At 34.3% G+C, this 24,472-nt stretch overlaps 1 long non-coding RNA gene across 1 annotated transcript; it reads right to left on the reverse strand.

Annotated features, from left to right (window-relative positions):
- Positions 1-10,487: 10,487 nt before the first annotated feature.
- LOC130715129 (uncharacterized) lies at positions 10,488-11,480 on the reverse strand. Its single transcript, XR_009011557.1, has 3 exons — positions 11,364-11,480; positions 11,222-11,261; positions 10,488-10,717 (listed from the first exon to the last, which is right to left on the reverse strand). It is a non-coding gene; the product is annotated as an uncharacterized LOC130715129 (long non-coding RNA).
- Between the last annotated feature and the right edge of the window lie 12,992 nt (positions 11,481-24,472).

Here is a 24,472-nt window from a genome sequence, read left to right on the forward strand (position 1 = left end):
AAAGTAAGTAACGTGATATATAATGGATATATAAAATTATAAAATAGATAAATAAAAATGATATATTTCAAATGTTTGCAGTATATATATATAGGTATCATAACCGTAATTTGGTATGCATATGGATAACATTTTTGTAGTTTTCAAAAAGATTATTTTTTGTCTTTTACATGATTGTTCCCATCTATTACGAAAATACTAGTTGTTCCTCTATCAAATGACTTTTTTAATGTTTAAATTTGTATTTCCGCTCTTCATTGATCTAACTTAATTACCGCTATATTAGCATGTTGGTAGCTTTCAAAAGAATAAAATTGGTCTCATACCGTATATTTATTGGTCATCCTCCTACTACTTAATACATTGGTTCTGATTTGAGATTTAGTTTCACAGGTATCAGCTGTGGCGATTAGGCATGTCCATTAAGGCCCGGCCCGAACCATACCCGAAAAAATCGAGGCCTTTTTTGTCCAGTCGGATGGTTCGTGCCGAAACTCGGGTTTCACGGGTAAAGAAAAACAGGTTAATGTGGTTTGGTTTGGTCGAGTTCGGTTTGTGCTTTCCCCCACACGGTCCACACTGTTAATTCAATTGTTATCAAACGATGCTCATTGCATATTTCACGGATCATCCTCGTGTCTCTTCTCTTCCCACTTGAGCCTCAACCTAGTCTTTACTAACGAGAGAAGAAAAAGAGTTAGCCCTAGCAAACCTAAAGCTACTTTAGTATGTCTTCTCCTTCCCACTTGCGCCATAAACTTTTGAGTCTCCCCTTCCCACTTCACCTTTTGGCCTTCTCGTAACTTTCTCCTTCGCCGTAAAGCCACTCACCAAGCCCAACCCCATCATCTTCACCAACAACACAATTCACGCCTAGATCGGTGGAAGATTTTCCTATCTTAGATATGTGGAAACTTCATATCCTCATCCCTATTGCGGATCGGAAGAGCGATCTCATCAGGAAGGAGGAGACTTCTTACATGCATGAAATCCTAACCCTAGAGGTAAAAGGGAAGACGAAGAGGAAGGATGACTAAGAGGATGAAGAGATCGAGGCGACAAACCCAGAAACCATAGAGTGCACAACGGAGGGGATCTTCTTGCGTGTTTTCTTCAACCATCGCTAAACATCACGACAATGTTGACGTCGCAATGGAGTAATGATGGTGCGGTGGAGCCATATCTTCCACTAATCTGCGATGAAACTTCATCTACTCCGGGATTTGATGTATAGCCTTCCTCTGTGTGTAGCATTTTTCTTTAGGATTTTTTAAGATTTTTCTTTATTTTGTTGCATGAAATATGATTATGTTTCTTTCATCTTCTCTTTCTTTTTTTTCCCGATTATTTTTAGGGGCTAACCGTGCTAAACCACCAAAAAAACCGCTGCCACCCGTAAAAAAAGAATTTGATTAACCCGTAGTCAGTGAACGAACAGTGGTAGACCTGGTGGTTTGACATTTTTCAACCAATGATTTTGGTCCAAAATTAACCGAAACAGTCTGATGGACAACTCTAGTGGGAATACCTTAATTAACAAAAAAATCATGTACAATTTAAGAATGATTTTAAATATTGTTATTCATTACCAAAAAAAATAAACGGAATAAACTAATTTGTAATTTCCGAGATTTTCCTCTCAAAGAAAATTAATTCATATTTTTACAAAAAATAACATTATTTACACCCATCCCAGCGTAACGGTCATCAACATCTTTTTCTTTAACAATTGACAAGAAAAAATAGATTGTTGTTAAGGAAAAGCATGTTTATGGTAATAATGGTAATTGAGTAAAACTCTTGATAATATTTTTTGAGTTAAATTAAAGGAAAGGCCATTGTTGACGATGATTGAGCGAGTGCTAGGAGGAGATGTAAAACTTTGATAAGATTTCTTACTTCAGAATCTATCCATAAGCAAATAAAAATGTAAAAGTTATTGAAGGGTAAATATGTCATTTCACATATTTAACCTAAAAAAACTCCTCAAATTTGGGGAACTTCAAAATGTGGGCGAAATAGGGTTTTGGAGGATTTTAAAAATGACCCCAAACACCTTACCCCCACCCCCAATTTTAGAACTTTAAAACAAGAAGAGAACTTATTGGAACTTCTCTCTTCCCATCCCTTGCTTCCTCTAAAATGGGCTCGGGAAGCTTAAAGATAACCACTACTTCCTCCATATTTGTCCAAATAGATTTAGGCCTAAGGAAGCTGCGTGCGTGAGTCGACTGATAAACCAACGTAACAATTCCCTAATCAAACGATTGCTCGAGGAATGAACTTTGTTCCTCAATGTAAGTTCCTAATGCACTCCAAAGAGCTCCTAGTGATTTCTATTGAAAGGTTAAAGATGAAGTAGAACTATGAAATTAAGGGAATGACTAAAATGCCACATAAAAGACTTAAAGGTTGAAAGTAAAGGATGAGATGCGATAAAAAGTTGGAATAAAGTAATGTTGTAAAATTAAAGAAAGAAAAGTAAATAACTAAGGGGGAATACAATAAATTTGTAGAATATATTGATTTTTTGAGTTGTGTCTTTACAAATGACTTTCCTCTATTTATAGGGAATAATTCGGCTAACTACATCAATTAATATAACAAAACTAAACCATGTTCTGCTACTTGCACACACTCATAAATCATGGGATGTTAGTGCTTTATCTCTCCTAGTCATTCTGAAATATTATTCTATAGTGATTTTCCTTATATAGGTTGGTTTAATAGTGGAAAATCACTCTTCCTATTATTACGGAGCTGAGCCTATTACTACTGTGCACGTGAGAAATATTCTAGAAGCTTAGAAATATATTTTCCTTCCTGCTCAAGCTTCTGAATTTGTCCATAAAGTTTGTCCAAATATATGGTTATCTTTGTTCAGGCTTCTCATTCCGTTGTACCGATAGATAGTTTCATACCCTCGACTGTTTCTCCAATGATTAGTCCCGATGTTGCGACTAACTTGTCTCTTTGGCTGCCAAAGTAGTCGTTGTAGGTTTTTGGGTGCGAACAATCTCTAATTATAAGGTACTCATAGGACAATTAAACTTATTAAAAACATATGTATTAATGTTAATTAATGTATTGGTTTAAAAAAGTTTATACTCTCATACTATGATTAGTAGGTAAATGATGTCATATTCATATATTCCGATTTTTCAGTAATTTAAATATTACTCCCTCCCTTCCTATTTATAAGAACCAAATGAAGGGTGTAGTTTGATCCTTTTTATAAGAACCAATTCAAATTTTAAGATGCATTAATTATATTTTGGCAACAATACCCTCATTTAATAGAGGTTTCTCTTTCTTTCCACTATGCAACTCATTAATGATAAATAGAAATTAAAAAAAAAATAAGTTGGGGTAATTTTGGAAAGTTGAGATAAATTTGAGCAAATTTAATACTACCAACCACTTTCTTAAGGGGCGTGAAGTATTAGTTTGGTTCTTATAAATAGGAACGGAGGGAGTAAATAATTTCATATTTTCGAAAATAATTAATGTATTAAATTGCATTTAGTGGTTATGAAGGATATTAGACTAAATAATGGTAAAAGTCAATTGTGACATTTTTCAAAAATAATTAAAGTATTAATATTGTTTTTAATGACTATTAATGACATTAAAATAATTAATAAAAATCAACTGTGTTTTTTTTGAAAATAATTAATATATTAATATTTCATTCAATACTTATTAATGACATTTAAATAATTAATAAAAGTCAATGGTGACTTTTCTATTATTAAGATGTATGCTTACAATTTTTTTTATTGATTATGATTATTTTTTATATTACAAAATAAAAAATTTATTCAATGTAATATCTTACATTCAAAATGATATCAAATATGACATTAAAATATTAATATCAAATAGTTTTAAATGATTGATTTGAAAACCAACCAAAATTTTTTGTTTTTAGAGAGTAAGAAGAAGGAATGCTTCCAGACTTCACCTTCGCCTGCATAGAAATGAAAGGAACTATTTTACCTTTTCGTATACATATGGAAGATTATAATAGTTTTGCTATATTGATTCAAAGCATAACCATTTTTTTTTTTAAAAAAGCGAATTAGAATGTAATTAGGATTAGAAAAAAAATTAACTCAAATTTTTTTCATTATGTTATCGTATATACATATGAAAAAATTAAAATGATTTTGACATATTGATTTAAAGCATAACAAATTAGAAAAAAATAAAAATTAGAGTGTAAGTAGGATTGAACAAAAAAAGAGGGCATTAGAATGTAACTAGGAATAGAAAAAAATGAATTAAAATAATGTTGTCGTGATTAGGATCTAAACATTCCCTTTTTAATGATTAATGATTTGTAACATAATTTTTTTTAAAGATTAATGATTTGTAACGTATCAATGACTTTGAATTTGAAAAAAAAAAATGTAACTTTGCCATCTACTTCACAAATAAAAGTATGTTGCTATCAATGTACTATAAATACCCAAATACACTTATCAAACAAGTTTTTTTCACTAGTTTATTGTTTCTATGGTTGCAACTTGGTTTTTCTATCAATTACTTTTTTGTGTGAGAATATCAAAAGCATCAGACTTGGGAAGAATGTGAAACTCACAGCAAGAATATAATCATTCGACTTTGGTCTATTCCAATTTTTAAGGATCCAAATACCTCATATATGATAGACATGATTCTTTTTTTTTTTGATACATCGAAAAACTAGATAGACATGGTTCTACTTGATTGCAAATGTTATTTAGACTCTTTCTTTTATTTTTTTCTATTTTTTCTTAGCAAAACTGTTTTTATTGTTTTCTCAATTTCCTTATATATATATTTTTTTTTCATTTTTTCAGGGTGATAAAATTCAAGTTTTCATTGACAATAACGTTCCGAAACTTTTTACAAAAATCTGCAAATAAGGGTCGAAGATTCTTGCACTTGATGATGAAGGAAAAACATGTTAAATAACAACGAATGTAGTTTACAAAGACATTTTTAGTAGGATTTAATTTAATTATATTTGAATATTTATGACATATATGTGTTAATTTATCTTTAAATCATATAGTTGTGCCTTCATTCTCCATCCGTGCATGACAATGGTTCAATATTAATATTAGACTATAATTAAAACTTGCATACTTATAGTCATGATTATGAATAAAAATGAAAATAAACGCGAGAATTTGGGCCGGCGAGATATTGAGAATGGAAGAGAAGGTGGGTTTGACTCGAATTAGGAGGAAACGAATATTCGGACACCAAAAGAAGCGAAAAATTGAAATTGGAGGGTGGTTAGCGGTGAGTAGCGGGTACACGTGTTTGGATGAAGAATGAAGACCGGGTCGATTACAAATTCAAATCGTTGGATTGCATGAATAATGAAATAGAATAAGAATATTGAAATAGAATAATGAAATAGAATAAGAATATTGAGAGATAACCTCAAGGCCTCGACGGTTGGCTAAGTACATTTGAGAGTTTTAGCTTTTAGGCGAAAATTATTTGGGAGCTTAAAGATATTTAATATATTATATAAATTATCAATTTTTATATTAACTTTTTAAGTTTTTAGCTGCAAAATCATTTATCATAGTTTTATAATTAACAATTCTAACATTTCGCTTTCAATAGATAAAATAGTTAATACATTCAATTATCCTGTATTATTATTGACCTTAGATATAATTTAAGAAATTTTAATTTTGAAAACTTTTTTCAGCAATAGCGACCGTTACAGGGATTATCAATTAAAGAATCTAATATCTATTTAGTGTCTCAATAGAATTGATTAATTGATCTAATATGTATCAATAGCGACCGTTACAGGGATTATCAATTAAAGAATCTAATATCTATTTAGTGTCTCAATAGAATTGATTAATTGATCTAATATGTATCAAAAATATTTAATGCGGAAAGATTTTTCAGATTAATCATGTATGTGTGATCAATGACGGATCATGTTAGGAGCTATGAGGGCAAATGCCCTCACTTAATTTTGACAAAACTTATTAGAAAAAATTGAATAGTAAAAGTATGTGATTTCAAATGGTCCATTTGGTAAAAAAATGACCTCACTTGTGTCGTACATTACTAAATGCCCTCACTTAATAGTAAAAGTATGTAGTTTTTTATGGTCCATTTGGTAAAAATGCTCTTACTTGTGTCCCATTTGATAAAAAATGTGATCACTTCTAATAGTATCTGTTAATTTTTTTTATAACGAATTTATATGTATATTATGCCCCCCACAACATTAAATTTCTGAATTCGTCACTGTGTGTGATCTCACTACTAATATTTTCATTAAAATGAGGCTTTGTATGAAGTTTACATTTTTCACGAAATTTTGATTCTATATCAATTTCAATGGCTATTTTTTGTTTGAATTCTAAAGTCAATGCAAATTCATTTTTCCTATAATTTTTTAAATAAGTGATAAGACCCATTTTCTCTCTAACTTTGTTGTGAATTTTAAAGTCAATGCAAATTCATTTTTCCTACAATTTTTTAAATAAGTGATAAGTCTTATTTCATCTTCAACTTTGAGCTTCTATAAGTTCTTTTGGAATGACGTAAATGTGAGTTTTTAGTATGTGATATTTAAGTTCGACCGCTTTTTCTTTATCATGAACTACGGTACCATCCCTACTCTAATAAGGCTTTTTTGTTAGCAAATAAAAAGAGAGATAGATTATGGGGGTTGTGTTGTGTTCTGGCGGGGTAGGAACGCTGACTCAGTTAGAGCCTGGACAGGGTGCGTATTAACTAGTATAGGATTATTTAAATTTTGGCAAATAAAAAGAAATAGGTATGGAACTATGGATCGTTATCTGATCCAATTAAATAGAAATGAGAAAATAAAGAAGTAAGGGGAGTTGCATTTATTAGAATAATAAATGTAAATACCAAAATAGGCATGCTTTGCATGGGACGGAATGCGAGCGTGTGGGAAAGAGGTTGAGGGAGAATGTATTGAAGAAGAAAGGGAGATAAACTTACACCAAGAATGAAGGGATCAAGTTGCGTCCACGCAAGTTTGTCGCTAGGCCTTGGCCTATGGCATATGGATGAGAAGTCGGGCCATCTCAACTGTCATTTGATATTTGTGTTATTATAGGTTTTTTTAACCTATCCTTACACCCGAAATCATGAGATTAATTCATCCCCACGAAGTATAATTATCCTAGGAAACACGGATAATGGTAGAAGTTGTTAACCATTGTAGATTAGCCGAATTCCATCTATAAATAGAGGAAAGTCATTTTTTTTAAAGTTAAAGATATATATTATATAAATAAGAAATGTTGAAAAACAACCCAACATGGGTAAAATAATCTAGTCAGCATAACACCGGATAAAATCAGCTCATAAATCAAAAACCTCCCAAAGAGCCCGGACGCACAAAAGCGTGCTAAAAAACTAGTAAAAACCCCATACGACTACTCCTCTAAAAAGATCTTCGTAAAAGTCGAAAACAACATAAGTTAGAACAATCAAACTACGACTCGCATGCATTTACCTTCGATCTAAGTTAGAACCTTTAAAGAGTTCCATTGATTAAACTTAGCGTAATCGTCATTATGTTGGACTTCATTTTCTTCTTTAGAGGGACTGTCTTTGTATCTGTTGGGTGAAATTATATTCCCTTCTTAGCAATATATTGTTTGATCGATTCTAAAAAAGAAAAATGTAGAACTTCATTTTCTCCTAAATTTTGGCCAAAGAAATGAGTCTGCTATTGAAGTTGAAATCTAGCCGATGATGTAAACTTGCCAAATTTAAGTCGAAACAAACTTTATATAGAGTTGGTTTGCAAACTCTTAGATTTCAATTAGTTCTTTCTTGTAATTTCATATTTGGTAAAATTTTATGCTAACGCACATATAATCAACAATGCTTCAAATGAATTTCCTCTGTTTTCTCCTATGATTTTAAATTGACAAGCATAAACTCAGATTTCTCCTATGATTTTAAATTGACAAGCATAAACTCAGAGTTCGTCTTCAGTTTTCACTAAAACAGGCTTAGCCTAGCTACTTACTACTATGATTGTCAATCTCTAGAGATCACCTAACCTTGTGGAGGGAGGTAATCTCGTACCTCGTGCAAAAATAATACTTTTAAAACTATAATAATGATTAAATCACACTAATAATACTAAAAATTATCTAAAATATCCAACAATAACAATTCAAACCGTGCATAAAATTACCAAATATCGAAACCTAAGGTACATAAGTCATAACAAGTTAACAAACATCAATATAGGTTAGAATAAACTTAAAACAAGAACAAATAAGTCACCAGGCATCCAAATTTAAAATCCTACAACACCGTTGAATTTAGAACAACTAGAATCATCATCTCCATCATCATTATCAAGTTCTTCCTCAGATGAGATAGACTTAGACCCTCCAACATTAGGATCAAGAACCAAATTTTTAATGTTGTCTTGAACTAATTCAATGATATCCACAATATCATCATGACCATCAATATCATTCTCCTCTACATCTACCTCTTTAGTTATCCATTCATCATCAGATTGGATTTCATCAAAAGGAGGAGGAAGTCGCGTCGGAGGAGGAGGAAGTTGCACTGGTGGTCGTGCGAGAGGATGAGTGAAGGCTGCGCAGGCAGAGATGAGAGAAGAAGTGGAAAGAACAACAGAGTTGAGTGGCAAGAACGACAAAGATGAGTGAAAACCCTAAAATTTGTGGGTTAAATGACTGAAATAGCCTTAGACAAAACATTTTTTTTGACATTTTTAACAAAACAAGCTAATCTCGTAATCTCGCGATATTACTAGAGACTAAGAGATATCTCTAGATATCATCCGAGATTTGAAAAAACAGTTACTACCCCCCGCTAATCTCGTTTTTGGTACGTGATATCGTAATATCGTAAAAGATTAAGAGATATCTCTAGAGATTGACAACAATGCTTACTACAAATCATTTAATTTTACTTATTGAGAAGAAACACGAGAGAAAAATTACATGTTTGTGTATGGAACGAGAAAATTGTTGGATCATCAATTACTTCAAAATTTTTTTTTGTAACATAACATAAAGGATAAAAATGCATGTGTACACGCTTCATGCACACTCACACACTACACCAAAAAGCGCTATTTCGCGGCGGTTGGAATTGTATATAGCGGCGGTTTAAACCGCCGCAAAAACAATCTCCCGTCGGTTGTCCAACCGTCACAGTTTTTAGCGCCGCGAGTCACCTTAACGTCGTTTTTTAGCAACCGCCGGAATAACCGCCGCTAAATTTTTAGCGGCGGTTTAAACCGCCGCTAAGGATCAACTAAAACATAACGTCGGTTGCAACCGACGTGAGTTAATAAAGCATTTTATCTCATACTTTTTTGGCGGTTTAAACCGCTGCAACTTGTTCTGCATTTATAGCGTCGGTTTAAACCGCCGCGATAACCTCATCATTTTTTTTTTGGAATTTCTACTTTCGACTTTTATTTAATAAAAGCATAATGACTTTTATCTAGTGCCCTAGCATATTTCCTAGACATATGATATATATTTATCAATCCCAAATACATAATAACATTTTCACAAAGGCTTGGACACAAGTAACCAAAGTTTTCACTTTCAAGAAACCAAAGGTGTCTTAGATGTGATCTAAGCAATAGAAAAAATGGCAATCAAGTTTCCAAAATTTCTTATTCTAACTGTGCAAACCATGTGTGCATGTGAATATTGAAAGGGAGAAAAGGGAATAAAGAGAAAAAGAAATGTTTTTTTTATATAAGAAGTGGCAGTTGGTGGGTTCAGACTATGATTGATCAAGTGCACCATTTTCCCTTATTTCCTTCTGTTTGCGATTCCTTATTAATTATCCTTTCTTATTAACCGGTCCTTAATTTCATCTATTACTAGCTTCTTCATCTAAAAGGACATATATACATTATCCAATTGTATACTATCAATTTTGACTCTCACGTAATAACAAATAGTTGGTGCAAATATTACATGTTTGATTCTAAATTATAAATCAATAGAAGTTCATTTTGACACCACAATTGATAGCTTTTTAAATTATAAATCAAATTTCTTTTAGATTATTAAAAATAGAAGGCATTTTAAAATATGACTACTTTTTAAGAATATACAATAGAGTGTAAAGACAAGCTACTCATTTTATTATTACTTTTAAGAATTTTTGATAAATTCATACCATGATCACAATATTCAGAACCAAAACCTGTAACCTGCAATAGAACAATTGCAAGAGGAACATCTTATATTACAAATAAGGAAAGCAAAGATAAAAAATACCAAATAAAAAAAAAAGCAACATGTAGTTGGACAATATTCTCCACTGGTAGGATCATTTTATATTACAAATAAGGAAGCTCTAATCCCAAATCCACATGTTTACTTCATAGTTATTTTTGAGCATTAATGAGTTACTCAAATAAAACTAACTAATATTCGATGCATTCAATTGGCATGCTCACACGCACTAAATTCAACAATCCACAGCAAACCTACAAGTGATCATGAAAGATAACTGGAAAGGATCACATCATAACAAATATATCAAGCAACATGGTCTCATCCATTGCCCTTGAAGACTACAATTAAACATGAAGCAGAATCTATACACAGACCAAAGTTCACTCAGAGTTTGTGTTTTATTCCCCATGTTTATTTCCTACAAGTGATCTTGACAGCAACTCAGCTCCTCCAGGTTTCTACAAACATAAATAGAAGAATGTGTTAAACTGTGCTAGAATGAATTGGACAGAAATTCTATATTCTATATTTCTCAAAACTTGGATGAGAATCCAGATGAACTATACAGAAGCAGCTACTGGTGTGGTTAACATTACTATGCCTATGTTTGATTCAGTGTTTCAAATAATTAGAATAGCGTATTTTTACTAAAATCTATTAACAGTTACTTCTTCAGCAGAATGTCATTCTAATCTAAATAGATTCAAAAGCTCTAAGGACAACTGAATAGCAATGATCACAGATCTGATCATTGTTCGTCAGAGAAAATAAGCAGGGGAGAAGATTCATTTTCATGAAAAACACCAACACTCATTTTACTTTTCCTATATATTAGTTAAACCAAATCAAAACTTGGAAGAGAATCCAGATAAACTATACAGAAGCATCTACTGGTTGCTCCTACAGACACAAGTCAATAGAATAAGCATTATTAATTGCCACGACAAAGAGCTATGTTATACCTTTTCTTTACTTTGATTGGTGATGACTAGGAGATTGTTGCTGCAAAAAATATAAAAGAGCAGTTTATTAATATTGTAAACACATCAAAGAAAAGTATGAAAGGGATTTATCATAATACATGTATTGACAAGTATAACTTACAATGTTATCTAGCCCATTGGCTAGATCCGGTGGAATGGAAATTGAAGCATTCGAAAGAACATGAGCAAGTAACATCTCTATTTTGCTCAATTTTTCATCCCTTGCTTTGGATAAAAGTCTTTCTTGTTTGAGTTCATTTTCTAATTGAGTAATACGGTTATGGTCAATTGGATTACTAGAAGAACCATTAAATCGCTGGTATTTAGATCCAAAAAATTGTGAAGGGCAAGCTCCAAAGCTGACACCTCGGACACGACCATAATGTTCTGCTCCCTTTACTTGTCCAAGAGAGTCATCAATTGCGACTTCTACAGGAGCAGTTCCCTGACTCTCAATTTCAGCAATCTTCTCCTACACAATGTATTAGCAAAAACATCCATTATTATTTATCATGACATGAACCAGTTAAAGACTCATAAACTCAGACGCTACTTCTAAGACAAATCCTAATAACATGTTCAAATCAGTTTCTCTTTTCTCATAATCAAATCAGAAATTCAGATGTCAAGTAAACAAGTGCAGATGTTTCAACATAATCACTTACATTTGAAGCTAAACTTCAACATAAACATAAGGAGAGAGATAAATACTTACACAAACTTGTCGAGCCTCTTCATTAATGTAACTCCCATCCCTTCTCTTATGAGTTTCTATATATAAGGTGCCCCTACTCACTGGTTTCCCAGTTTGACTCATCTATTGGAGAGAATCACAATTTTAAATGTTAAGTACACAAAATAGGGATAAAATGTCTAACTACATTTAACATATAATTTCAAAATACTTACAATCTCTTCACTTCTTCTCTTTAGTTTCTTAGAGCCACCGGTATGGTTAATCGTAAGCTTTGCTCTATTTGCTGCATTTTGTTTGCTTTTTTTCTACACACAAGCACCAAATAAAGTAAGTTTCATTGTGATTGTCAAACCATTTAAAATTTAAATAAAATAATACCATAGTGTCCTCTTCCAATCGATAATCTATAAAGGCAGCCCACTCTGTTGGTGGAATTGACAATGGAGGATTTCTGATATTTTCTTCACGACTTAATGTCTTGTCAAACTTGGTGTGGAACAACCGTATCCTATTCTCCCTCCATTTTTCCCCCATATCCATCATAAAGCTTGTTCTGGTCGAATCTTCCACTTCTTAAAACCACATTTATCACACGGACATATAATTGTACCCTCAGATAGAAGAGGAAGGTCAGGAAAGTATAAGAAGCAAAGAAAGCATGAAAATTACTCTTATGTGTGTCAAAACTAATCCAGATTCCACTAACAACACTAAAGCATTCACTAATCCTCATTAGCTTCCTATGTAATTGATAATATAATACTTAATTTACAATCATATTGTATGATTATTAGAAAAATCTGTATAGTCATTGTGTTGACTGGAGAAAAATACAGTCAACACTGATTCAACAATTATAATGCAATTAACATGTGGCTTTGAACTACAACATTTCAGTATTAGCATGTATAGACTCAACCCTATATATTACCTTTATTCATCCTACAAAAACCATAAACACTACAACTATCAACCTATAAAACTATAGACCATGCATCTCAGCATAGCTAAGAGTCGTTAAAACCAGACTACACACAACCCTAGATTTTCAGATTTGAAATCAAAGTGAAGAGATCAATGATTTTCAGATTTGAAATCAAAGTAAAGAGTTATCTCAGATTTGCAATCGAAGAAAACAAAGATGATTGAATAAAACTCGCCTTGCCAAAGAGCGGAGAACAGCGACGGTGGGGAACGATGGCGGAGATCGAATAGATCGGAGGTGGCGGAGAACAATGGTGCCGAGGGAGAGGGACGATTGCCAAAGAGCGGAGAACGGCGACGGCGGAGAACGGTGGCGAAGAACGGTGTCGGAGCACGGTGGTGGAGAACGGTGGTGGAGGACAGTGAGAGAGAATGAACAGAGAGAGAATGAATGAGTGAAGAGTGAGGTTGAGGAGTGAGGTGCGATTTGGATCTGAAATAATAGGTTTAATTTTTTTAGTTTTTTTTTTAACTATAAATAATTTTCTGGCTGTTTCAACCGCCAATAAGTTAAAACAACCGACTCCATTTCCCATCGGTTGCCCAACCGCCTCAAAGTAAAACATCCCGTGTTTTCTTGTAGTGACACCTAAAGTGATATAGAAAGAAAAGCGAGAGAAATAATTATATGTGTGTGATAGAGATAAAAAAAAAGGTATATATATAAAAAGAGAAAAAAAATGAAATTAAGGTGGAAGAGAAAATTGAGAATGAAAGAATCAAATTAAAATCTAAATCAAATAACAATCTCCGCAGAGTAAGGTGAACCACATTGTTTATTGAGTTTCGTTGTCATTCGACAATCATTAGAATCAGGATTAAAAGCATGAAAGTGACTTAATTGTATATGGCCTGAAAATGAACAACGTAAGTAACGAGACTCCATTATTTTGGAATGGGGTAGATACATGCATATTGAATCACTTGCTATTGGAAAATGTTAAGACATCATGCATACAAATTTTAGAGACATCCAAGGAACATGGCGGTTTTAACCGCAAATAATATTCGTGGGGTCTGAAAACTCCAACTAGCTTATGTTCTTTTGATGATGATATGGAAATATCTAATCATCTTAGTATTCTTAAAGCAGTGGCAGAACCAGAAATTTTGGGAAGTTGGGGTAAATTTATGATTGAATCTCTAAATTTTGCCTTACCTTGTAAATTTTGTCATTTATCTCTTTTTGTTGGTCCAAAAACTTACCTGGTCCAAAGAAATTTTTCTTTTTTTTTTTCATTGAGCCAGGGCATTGGACCTACCAAGCCTGGTGGTAGATCCGTCACTGTCTAAAAGGTATTTTCTTTGAATAACAATATACTGGAGTAAATATTGATGATGAAGATAAAGAATAATGACTCATATTGTCTCTTACGTACACCTAGCTATGTGTGCATATCAAACCTATTTTAATTTATCGGAATGAAACTTTGAGTTTTGAAGAAGTTTTATAAAATTATTTTTAAAGAAAGGAGAATAAAAAGTGAGGAAATTAAAGCACTTCATTAAGCTCGGTGCTAGTAACAGAGTGAGCCTTATGAGAAGAAGATTCATGTAAAGGGTATAACATGTTGGAAGTGTGGATAAAGTCTAGCCATGTGAAGAATTTTTTTTCAAGTAGAGCAATATCAAAAAAAAGACTCTAAGGTAGCCGCAATGATGACCTTCTCAAAAAAGCTAAAAGTGTATCCTTATGGTATTTTCATGCTCTCGTGAAAAATGATAAGTTATTGCTAGCGGATTCAGAATAGCGCATAGACATTGGCTACATTGATGCAAGATATCTGATGAGATTCTGTTGACTTGTGAAGAACTTTTGGAGAAAGGCCAACACGTAAGTTGCACCATAAATTTTTTATAAGTGCCAATTTTACCTAATTTCAATGAGCAACTTAGGCACTTATCCTTTTGAATTCATGAGAAATATTGATAAAATCCTACTTCTTTTGATTATAACTTATTGATAGGTGAACATTAGGCTAGAATGAGCCAAAGTTTGATTTTAATCTCAACTTTTACTGTAGGATTGAAGATTCAAGGAAAAGAGCAAGTTTTTGGCAAGAAAAAGGAGTTTGAAAGTGTACTGGGCGCCCAGCGGCCTGCAGAGGCCGCCCAGCGCTCAAGGCGGTGCCAGAAACCTTCCCCTGAAGTAATCTGGCCGCTCAGCGCCCATAACAGGCCGCCCAGCGCCCTGTACTGCGTTTTTTCAATATAAAAAGCTTCTTTTAAGAATCTGGAAAAGAGGGGATCAGAACAGAACCCAAACAGAGGGGAAACACAAGAGAAACATGGAGAAAGGCTTAGGAGGCTAGAGAAGAGGCTTGGACATCGGATTCGGCGGCGAGACATCGCGACGGTTTCGGTTCTTCTCATTCTTCTTCTCTATTTGTAAAGTTATCCATGAAAATGGATAGCTAATCTCTCTTTTGTTGGGGATTGATGTAATTGATTGATACTTATGTTTTCTATTTGATTCTCCTTGATATAAATCATGTTCTTTGTTTATGAGTTAGTGATTCTCTCTTGATCTTCATGTTATGTTTTAGTTTGCGCACCTAGAACATATATGCTTGATTCGGCGTGAGAGCGAGAGCTATATCGCCTAGAGTCCGAACTAGAGTTAATCACCTAATAATCCTAATTGCTAGACATATAGTTAGGTTTGTTAGTCACTTAAACACCTAAGCTTCATGATAACTATCTTTCTTAATCATGTGAGACATCAATGTTTAGGATTAGAGAGTTATTGCTATCCACTCATGCGAGACATCGATGATGTAGGGTTGAACTGGTGTAGATGAGTCATAAGCATAGACTTGGTTGTATTTGAATCACTAGAAGGAACAGAGGTCATTCAATGAAATCTCATCCCAACAATTCCTCATACCTGTTGTTTCTCCGTTATTTTACTTGTTTTCATTTACTTTTATGTTTTTAAACAAAAATCAAACTATTGTGCAACTATCATTTAAGCTTGATAACTATTGAACGACATAAGTATTACACCTCCCTGTGGATACGACAAAACCCTTTACTATACTACAATTGAGTCTTGAGAGATTCAAACGTAGAGTGGTAAAAAATCTTTCAACAATTTTTCACATGGTTTTTATGTGTAGAAATTCTTGAAGTTGTTTAGTTCTATGTGAAGCTTGTGAAATCTAAACGTAGATACCTAAAGATCCCTTAAGTAAGTTTTGTTGATAACAATGTATAATTTATGTGTTTGTTCTAATTTAAGATGAAACAAAACATGATCAAAGGCTCCTCAAATTAAACAAAATATTTAAGTTCCTATAGCTTAAGAAAAGGTGGAACCAAGGAGAATGAAACAAAGCTCTCCATTGAGACATATTTACACTAACAAAAATACTCTTATTTTGTACATGAAATCTTCAAGTTATAGAATAATATAAAAGTAAAAAAAAATATTCTTAAATATTATTAGTTTAACCATATCAACAATTAAGAATTATGCAATGTTTTTAAAAATTAGAACTTTTGTTTTTTTAAATGTACTCCTAATATGTTATTATAAATTAAACATTAATGATAAATTTTAAATTTTTGTATGATAGTTTTTTAAAGGATACATGGTTATATTTGTAGTCAAAATTATTGTAATACTCATGTCCGGATCGCTTCAAGCTGACTGCGGCGGGGTTTTGAGAGGCTCCATCGGTCAGTGGGTGTCTGGTTTTTGCAAAAATTTCAACTCCTTCCCGATGCCAACGTCTTTCTGGTGTAGCTCTTTTTGCTGTTCTTACCGCATTTGAGGTGGTTATGAGTCTCAAAGTCTCTGGAATGGTGATAGAGAGCGATTCCTTGGAGGTGAGTCGATTCATCAATGCTCCCATTTATGATTCCCATAAGTATATATGTGTGTTCTTAGCGCAATATATTTGTCACTTGAAGGAGAGGCCCTATATAGGTCAATGCGTTTTCAGCATGTGCATCATGAGGTTACTTCACTTGCTGATTATTTAGCTCGAGTGGTTAGTTGGTTTCCTTTTAGTTCGCACTTGATTACCTCTTCGTTTAGGTATTTTCAAAGGATCATTGGCGGGATATTTTAGGGATTGTTCCTAATATTCTTGTTTTCACTTTCGAGTAGGGTTTTGTGATCTTTTGTTGGGGCCTAGTCGTTCATTTATAACAAAAAAATTATTATGATTTAGTTCTATTAATATTGGTTCAGAGGAAGAGGCCATTCAGAGCTATGCTGATCATCTTTTGGCTATCCATCCGCGGCTCTTTGGAGTTCCTTAGTTGTTGAGGGGTTGGCATGGTTTTTCTAGCGGGTTGTATTTGGGTTGTTTCCGTTTTTTGGCTGTGCTTTCTTTGTAGGCTTTTCCCGGCTTTTTGTCTTGGGTTTCCTTTGCTGGGTTTTTGGTTGTTTTAGGTCTTTGCAGTGTTTTTGTCGGGCGCTTTGGGTCTCCTTGCGGTTTTTTGTAGTCTTGCAGTTACCGCCGGCGCTGGTTGGATTGTAGTCCCTGCTTGAGAGTCATGCTCTCAATCTTTTAATTAATACACCTTTTGCTTTCTAAAAAAAATTTGGAGTTACAAAATATAGTACACAAAACATTATTGTCATGTCATGTTCTATTTTCTATTATGTGTTGTTCGGTTCCATTCACAAAAACTACCTGTACGTGTTGTAAAAAATATTACGGGTCTGTTTGATTGCAGTTTTAGTTTTCAGTTTTTAAAACAGTTTTCAGAAATAATTTTTAATAACATATTTCAGAAGAAGAAAATAGTTTGAATGACATGTTTTCCAACATTTAGAAAACTGATATCTGAAAACTAAAAACAGAAACTGAAAACATCTTTTACCTGTTTTGGTTTTTTAGTTTTAAAAACTGAAAATGAGAACTGTTTTTAAAAACAGGTCATATCAAACAGGTTTTCAGTTTTTAAAAACTTAAAATTGTTTTGAAAACAACAAACAAACATGCCCTACATAGTTTGGTTTTTGATTTAGACAACAGCTATGCTTTTTTTTTTCTTCTAATTTTGAAGTTTTCTATATCAAATTCTTGTGTTTTGATTATGTTTATTTTATTTCTTGGTTTTGTATTATTTATTAACCCATAGAATAACTAAAACTGGAAAGATTGAATCTAATAAGGAACCTCATATCTTAGGGACGGCTCGTATAGAACTCACCATATCTTAAAATGCATCTATTCTTGTGACCTTACGTTCAATTATAGTGAGGAAGATGGAAAAGACAGCATACGTACGGTGGAGTTTATTTGCAATGTTTTATAGCATATATTCTGGACCATTACTATCCTCTGACATGGTGGAATTTTATTGTCATTATTGGCTGCTTTACACATAAAATTCTGAATCTTACTCTGGAGTTAAAGAGCAAGCCACAAGTGGATATACTTTTTTTAATAATTTTTTTCTATACACACCGCTCAACTAGAGATCGAACTCACGATCAGATACTTAAAGAATTCAGCTATCTATCTATGTTAAACTTTGTTGGAGTGTACTGTAACTAAGCATTTTCCCTTTTAAATTCAGGAGTGATTGTTTATCATTGAAATATTGTGGCTTAAAACATGGAACAAATCCTCTTCTGAAGTTCAAGTTGCTCGCAATCGCACTTCTTAAATTCATAATGAAGTAGTGAAATTAACACGAGGGTGAATGTTGGTAATGATATACATGCTTGCCAGAGCCATATCGCTCACAAAATTTGAAAAACAAAAGAGCTAGACATTTTATTTTCTTACTTTAGAATACAAACACGAGTTTGTTTGGTCAAATACAATATTTAAAACACATGATAATTATTAATTAGTTTTCTTCAAAGAACCTTAATACTCCAATAGTTTATAAGTTTGACATCTTAAGAAGTTTCAATAAGATAGCTTTGCCAGATGTTAGCTGGTAAGGACGAGGAGAGTACATGCACTAGAAGGAGATATTGAAAATAAGGTACGTGTAATCTGGCATTTCAGCGTTTGATGATCATTAAAAAACTTGATTTAATTAAGGATCAATGGTCACAAGTTGAATAAAATCGATTTTAAAAGTAAAAACATTCGATTTATAGCATGTTTTTTCACTTTTGTGTGAAATGATGGAGAAGAAGCTACGCATGAATCATGATCATAGTAGCTTCTATGAGACAAAATAGATTTTTTGTGAGCCACACCATGATTATATAATTTAATTTTCTGACTTAACAGATGATTAATTGCCACCATGAATATTTGAATAAATTGCGGATATATATATTATCTTAAAGAATCTAATTAACCTGATGATTCACGCAATGCAAGCCATCTACTACTTCATCATTCTGATCTGGAGGATTGAGCACAACTCTTTTGAATATAGAAGAGAATATAGTTAAGTTTAGTTTTTTTATAACTATTTTAATGAAGAAATTTTAACAATTTCTAGCTTGCACGGAAATTCCTTATATTTTTTGTTGCCCAATGCCCATCAAAGCTTCTTTAATTTTTGTATAGCATGTTGGGGATTATAATCATCCATAGCTTGGACGGTTCTACTAATATAATAAAAATGTTATTACCTATATTGCTTAATATAAGAACCAAGTAACCACTCCATACCCCTTAGAGCATCTCCAATGGTAGTATGTAATGTTAAATACATACTTATATGAGTATCTATTACCATTGGAGTACATATTCAATTCCAACATGGCAAATATGAGTATGTGGGAATAGATACTCTACACTAGACTTGAAAAGTGAGCTTGTATTTATTACAAGCACTTGCAATTAATTAAAATGAAAATAAATAATACAATATACAAATGTGATGTTGATGGTGGGATCCACTATAGAAACTTTTAAGAATTGTTGGGTTGGAGTAAGAAGTTAGTAAAGTGGTGTAGATGATGTGGCATATGGGAAATTGTAAAAAATGAAGTGTAGATATTTTAGTGAGTATGATGGATGTAGGTGCTCTTAAGAAACTTAGTTAATTTAGGTAATTGCATTAAATTTGTTCTTTAATTATATCAATTTTTCAAAGTTACCCTCCACCCATTATTCTTTATTTCTATGCATCATTAATGCTATGAGAAGTGGAAAAAGAGACAAAGTTTAATTAAGGGTAAAATAGTTCATTTATCACATTAATCCCCAAGTGTGATTCTCCCCAAGGCTTGAATGATTTCAGGCCTATCTCTCTTGTTGGATGTGTATATAAAATTGTGTCAAAAATTCTTGCTGCAAGATTGAAGAAGGTTCTACCTAAGGTGATTGATAAAAATCAATTTGCTTTTCTTGGTGGGAGGGGGATGTTGGATAGTGTGGTGATTGCTAATGAGGTAATTCATGATGCCAAGGTTTCAAAACGCCCATCTATAGAAGGTGGATTTTGAAAAGGCATATGATTCAGTTAGGTGGAAATTCCTAGCTTACATGATGCGTAGACTCAATTTTGGGGGAAAATGGATTAGGTGGATCATGGCTTGTTTGGAGTCATCTTATGTCTCAGTTCTTGTTAATGGTAGTCCCACAGGTGAATTCAAAATGGAAAAGGGTATCCGTCAGGGGGATCCGCTTGCTCCGTTCTTGTTCCTAATTGTTGCTGAAGGCTTGAGTGGCTTGATCAAGAAAGCTGTTGAGGCAGATAATTTTAAATCTTTTAAGGTTGGTCGGGGTGTAGGAGTGAATGTTGAACTTCTGCAATTTGCAGATGATGCTCTTTTTATTGGTGAGGCATCTATTCAGAATGTTTTAACATTAAAATGTGTCTTACGCTGCTTTGAGTTGGTTTCAGGTATGAAGGTGAACTTCCACAAAAGTAAGCTGGCAGGTATTTCTATTTCCTCTTCTGTCACAAATCGTTTTGCTGCACTGTTAAACTGTAGAGTGATGGTGGTGCCGTTTGTTTACTTGGGTCTCCCTGTGGGTGCTAACCCAAGAAATTTGACTACTTGGGATCCAATTGTGACAAAAATCAGAGGTAGACTATCTAGTTGGAAGAGCAAGCGTTTATCTATGGGTGGAAGAATTTGTTTGATTCAGAGTGTGCTCACTGCACTCCCATTGTATTATATATCTTTCTTTAGAATGCCAAAAGGGGTGATCAAGAAGTGTCAACAACTAATGATGAGATTTCTTTGGGGGCTCAGAGGAAGAGAGGAAAATTGCATGGGTGAGTTGGAATCAAGTCTGTAAACCAAAATCTAAGGGTGGCTTAGGTGTGAGGGACTTGGCTAGTTTCAACATTGCGCTTTTGGGAAAGTGGAGGTGGCGCCTACTTCATGAAAAGGACAGTCTCTGGTGTAGAGTGTTGATGGAAAAATATGGAGATAATCCAAATGGTAGATGCTCTATTTGGTGGAAGGATTTATCGCTGTCTTGTGTGGGAGCTGATGCTGGTTTCTGGTTCGAAAATGGCCTCACTAGAAGGATCGGGGAGGGGGATGATACATTCTTTTGGACTGAGAATTGGCTTGGGAAAGGGAAATTCAAAGAAACTTTTGAAAGCCTATACCAGATATCAGAACAAAAGGAGAATAAAGTTATGGATATGGGCCATTGGATTGATGGTAAGTGGAATTGGGACCTGCGCTGGTCTTCTATTATTTCTGGTGAAAATTTGGTGAGACTTGAGTTGCTGTCCCAGATAATTTCCTCTGTTTCGTTGGTCTTTGGCAAGAAGGATCAATGGATTTGGGTCAAGGAATCTGATGGGATATTCTCAGTCAAATCTGCATATGTTTCTATTGTTGAAACTGACTTGGAGTTTGATGAATCAAACTTTAATCTAGTGTGGAAAGTCTGGGCTCCTTCAAATGCTTCAGCACTAGGTTGGAGGGTATTTCTTGACCGCATTCAAACGAAGATGAATCTGGTTCGCAGGAACATCCCAATCTCAAGTTGTGCGTGTCCTTGGTGTGGCATAGCAGAGGAAACCACTTCTCACTTATTATTTGTTTGCCCTTTTGCCTGGGGTGTTTGGTCTTTATTTTTAAGTTGGCTGGGGATATTTTTTGTGCTGCCAGGAGAATCTATGGATCATTTCAAACAGTTTGTGAATTGCTGGTCTTTGGCAACGAAGAGTGGTCTAGCTACAATTTGGCTTGCAAATGTGTGGCATCTATGGCATGGGCAAAATGCAGTTTTATTTAGGGAGGAAAATTTGGAAAGTGTGGGGATTTTTGAAGCTGTGAAATTGAAGTCGTGGTCATGGATTAAGGCCCGCAATAAAAATTGTCTCCATTCTTTTTCAGAGTGGTTTAATGAACCATTGGCCTGTTTGGGGGATATGTGACTTGATTTTTTAATGTGTTGGGGTCAATATTGCTACTGTATTTGGTATTTTCAGGTTGGATCTTGTGAAGTATATTGCATGGTGTGTTTTGCTGCTGGAAGTTTTCTTGTTTCTTTTCATTGGCTGAAGGCTTTTGTTGGTTCATTTGCTCAAGCAGAGTTGGTTTGATCTTGGGGTCGTGTCCTGTGCCATTAGTGGGGTTTTTTCTGATGGTTTTAGTCCTTCTTGGAACTTCCTCTTGGTTCTTAGTAAGGGGTACTCTTTTTCCTTCACTAGGTTTTCCCAAGGGGGTTTTTCCTAGTAAGGTTTTAATGAGGCCTCTTCCTTTGATCCTTCTTCCAAGGAGGGGGAGGGGGTGGGTTTCATTTAGCATTTTTTCTGCTCTTTGTAATTTTTTCTCTTATTTCTTCTCTTGTATTGGGTTGAAGTACCACTTGTACTTCTCTTCAATATAGTTAATCTTTTGCCTATCAAAAAAAAAAAGTAAGGGTAAAATAATTAATGCACCACAAATTCTAAGTTGGTTATTATAAAAAGGACAAAGGTGCACCTCTCATTTAGTTCTTATAATAAGGAACGAAGGAAGTATTCCGTCTTTAATTAATGACTCAAAATCACTGCTCAAGGGTTAGTCAATCAATCCATATTATGCAAGTACCAAAAACTTAACATATATATGAACACAAAAAAGTCAATCAATCATACATAATAGATACAGAAAAATAATACTCTAAAAAGTCAATTGACCAAGTGAGGACGGTTACCTTGTTAGTTCACACTCCACTATCTTAGTGGACCAGAACTAGAGGACTACTGTTCTGAGAGTCGACAAGCGACACTACTGCCCCACTCTCTTTTATACGTAAAGGGACGATCGTCGTGTCGTGCCCAAATCTAAGAGCTGAGGGACCACTTGGGTCCAGCCCGTCCAAAGGTATACCTCACTTAGGGTACTCACCACCCGACCACCGTCCTGGACGGGGGGTTAGGGTACTCACAACCCGACCACCAGCTTGGACGGGGATTTAGGTTACTCGATCATTACCTGACCACCATCCTGGACGGGGACTCAGGGTACTCACTACCCGACCTCCGTCCTAGACGGGGACTTAGGTTACTTGCTACCCGACCACCATCCCGGATGAGCTGTTCACCGGAATACCGGAGGAGCCACGAGTCACTCACCACGGGCTAAGAAGAGATCAGCTCAGCCATCACATCACTGACTCTACTCCATCACATCGAGGCCTAGCTAGCCACTAGTTACTAGGAACCCTGGGCCGTAGGATCTCTGGAACCTGCAGAAGTTGCAGACAGATCCAACGACGGAGAACCCCTCATAGGCCCTTGGTTCTCATAACCTCTCTTGAGAGCCATCCTAGCTCCAAGATCTCATATAAAAGTCCCCTTACGACAGGAGCCAAGGTAACTTTTCTATTCTCTAAGACTTAACACTTAAGCTTCTCTACAACCCCTGCCCAAACTAACTTAAGCACCAAAGTGTCTTGCAGGCCCCCTCCTGGGCACACATTTACACTCCTGCCCCCCCCCCCCCTCAAATTAAATCTTTAAAATCAATTCAATCCAATCTAAGCCTATACATATCTGATGATTTATTTGTATATTTATCATATTTATAAGGATAGAGAGAAGTGATGCTGCTATTTTAAAAAGGATCCTTTTGCTGAATAAGGACATTACATTGGCCTCAAATGATTCTTCTTCTTCGAATTCTGTTGCTAGAACTAACATAGTCGTGTTGCTAAAATGGAAACCCCCCCCCCCACCCAATGAAGCCATGGATTAAAATTGATTACGATTATTGTTTCCTTCTATGTCGAGTTTAAAAGAACTTACTCGGACTTATATATCTTATAACACATATTTGTTCAAGCTAGTGTTTGGAAAAATTTGTGTAAATAATTTATGACCTACCTATTAGTTGTTTTAAGGTTACTTTTATAAGTTGTTCAAAATAACTTATGAATAAGAGCTTATGTTTATCCATAACCAATTTTCAATTTATTTAAAAAAAAAAACTCAATCACCTTATGAATAAACGTTTATGAGATGCATGCTTCTTGTCATAAGCACTCAATTCAGCTCTTTACCCAAGCATGCCACTAATAGTGCAACTTGTGGTGTAATTAGATATCATAATAGTGCTTTCCTAGTAGGCTACTCAGTTTAAGTTTGGAAGTAGTTCAATTTTGCTGGGGCATTGTTCATGGTATGAAGATTGCTCAAGCTGGGGATTCTCTAGAGTCCTA

The sequence above is a fragment of the Lotus japonicus genome, chromosome 4 (assembly GCF_012489685.1).
Source record: "Lotus japonicus ecotype B-129 chromosome 4, LjGifu_v1.2".
In the NCBI taxonomy this organism is placed as follows: domain Eukaryota; kingdom Viridiplantae; phylum Streptophyta; class Magnoliopsida; order Fabales; family Fabaceae; genus Lotus; species Lotus japonicus.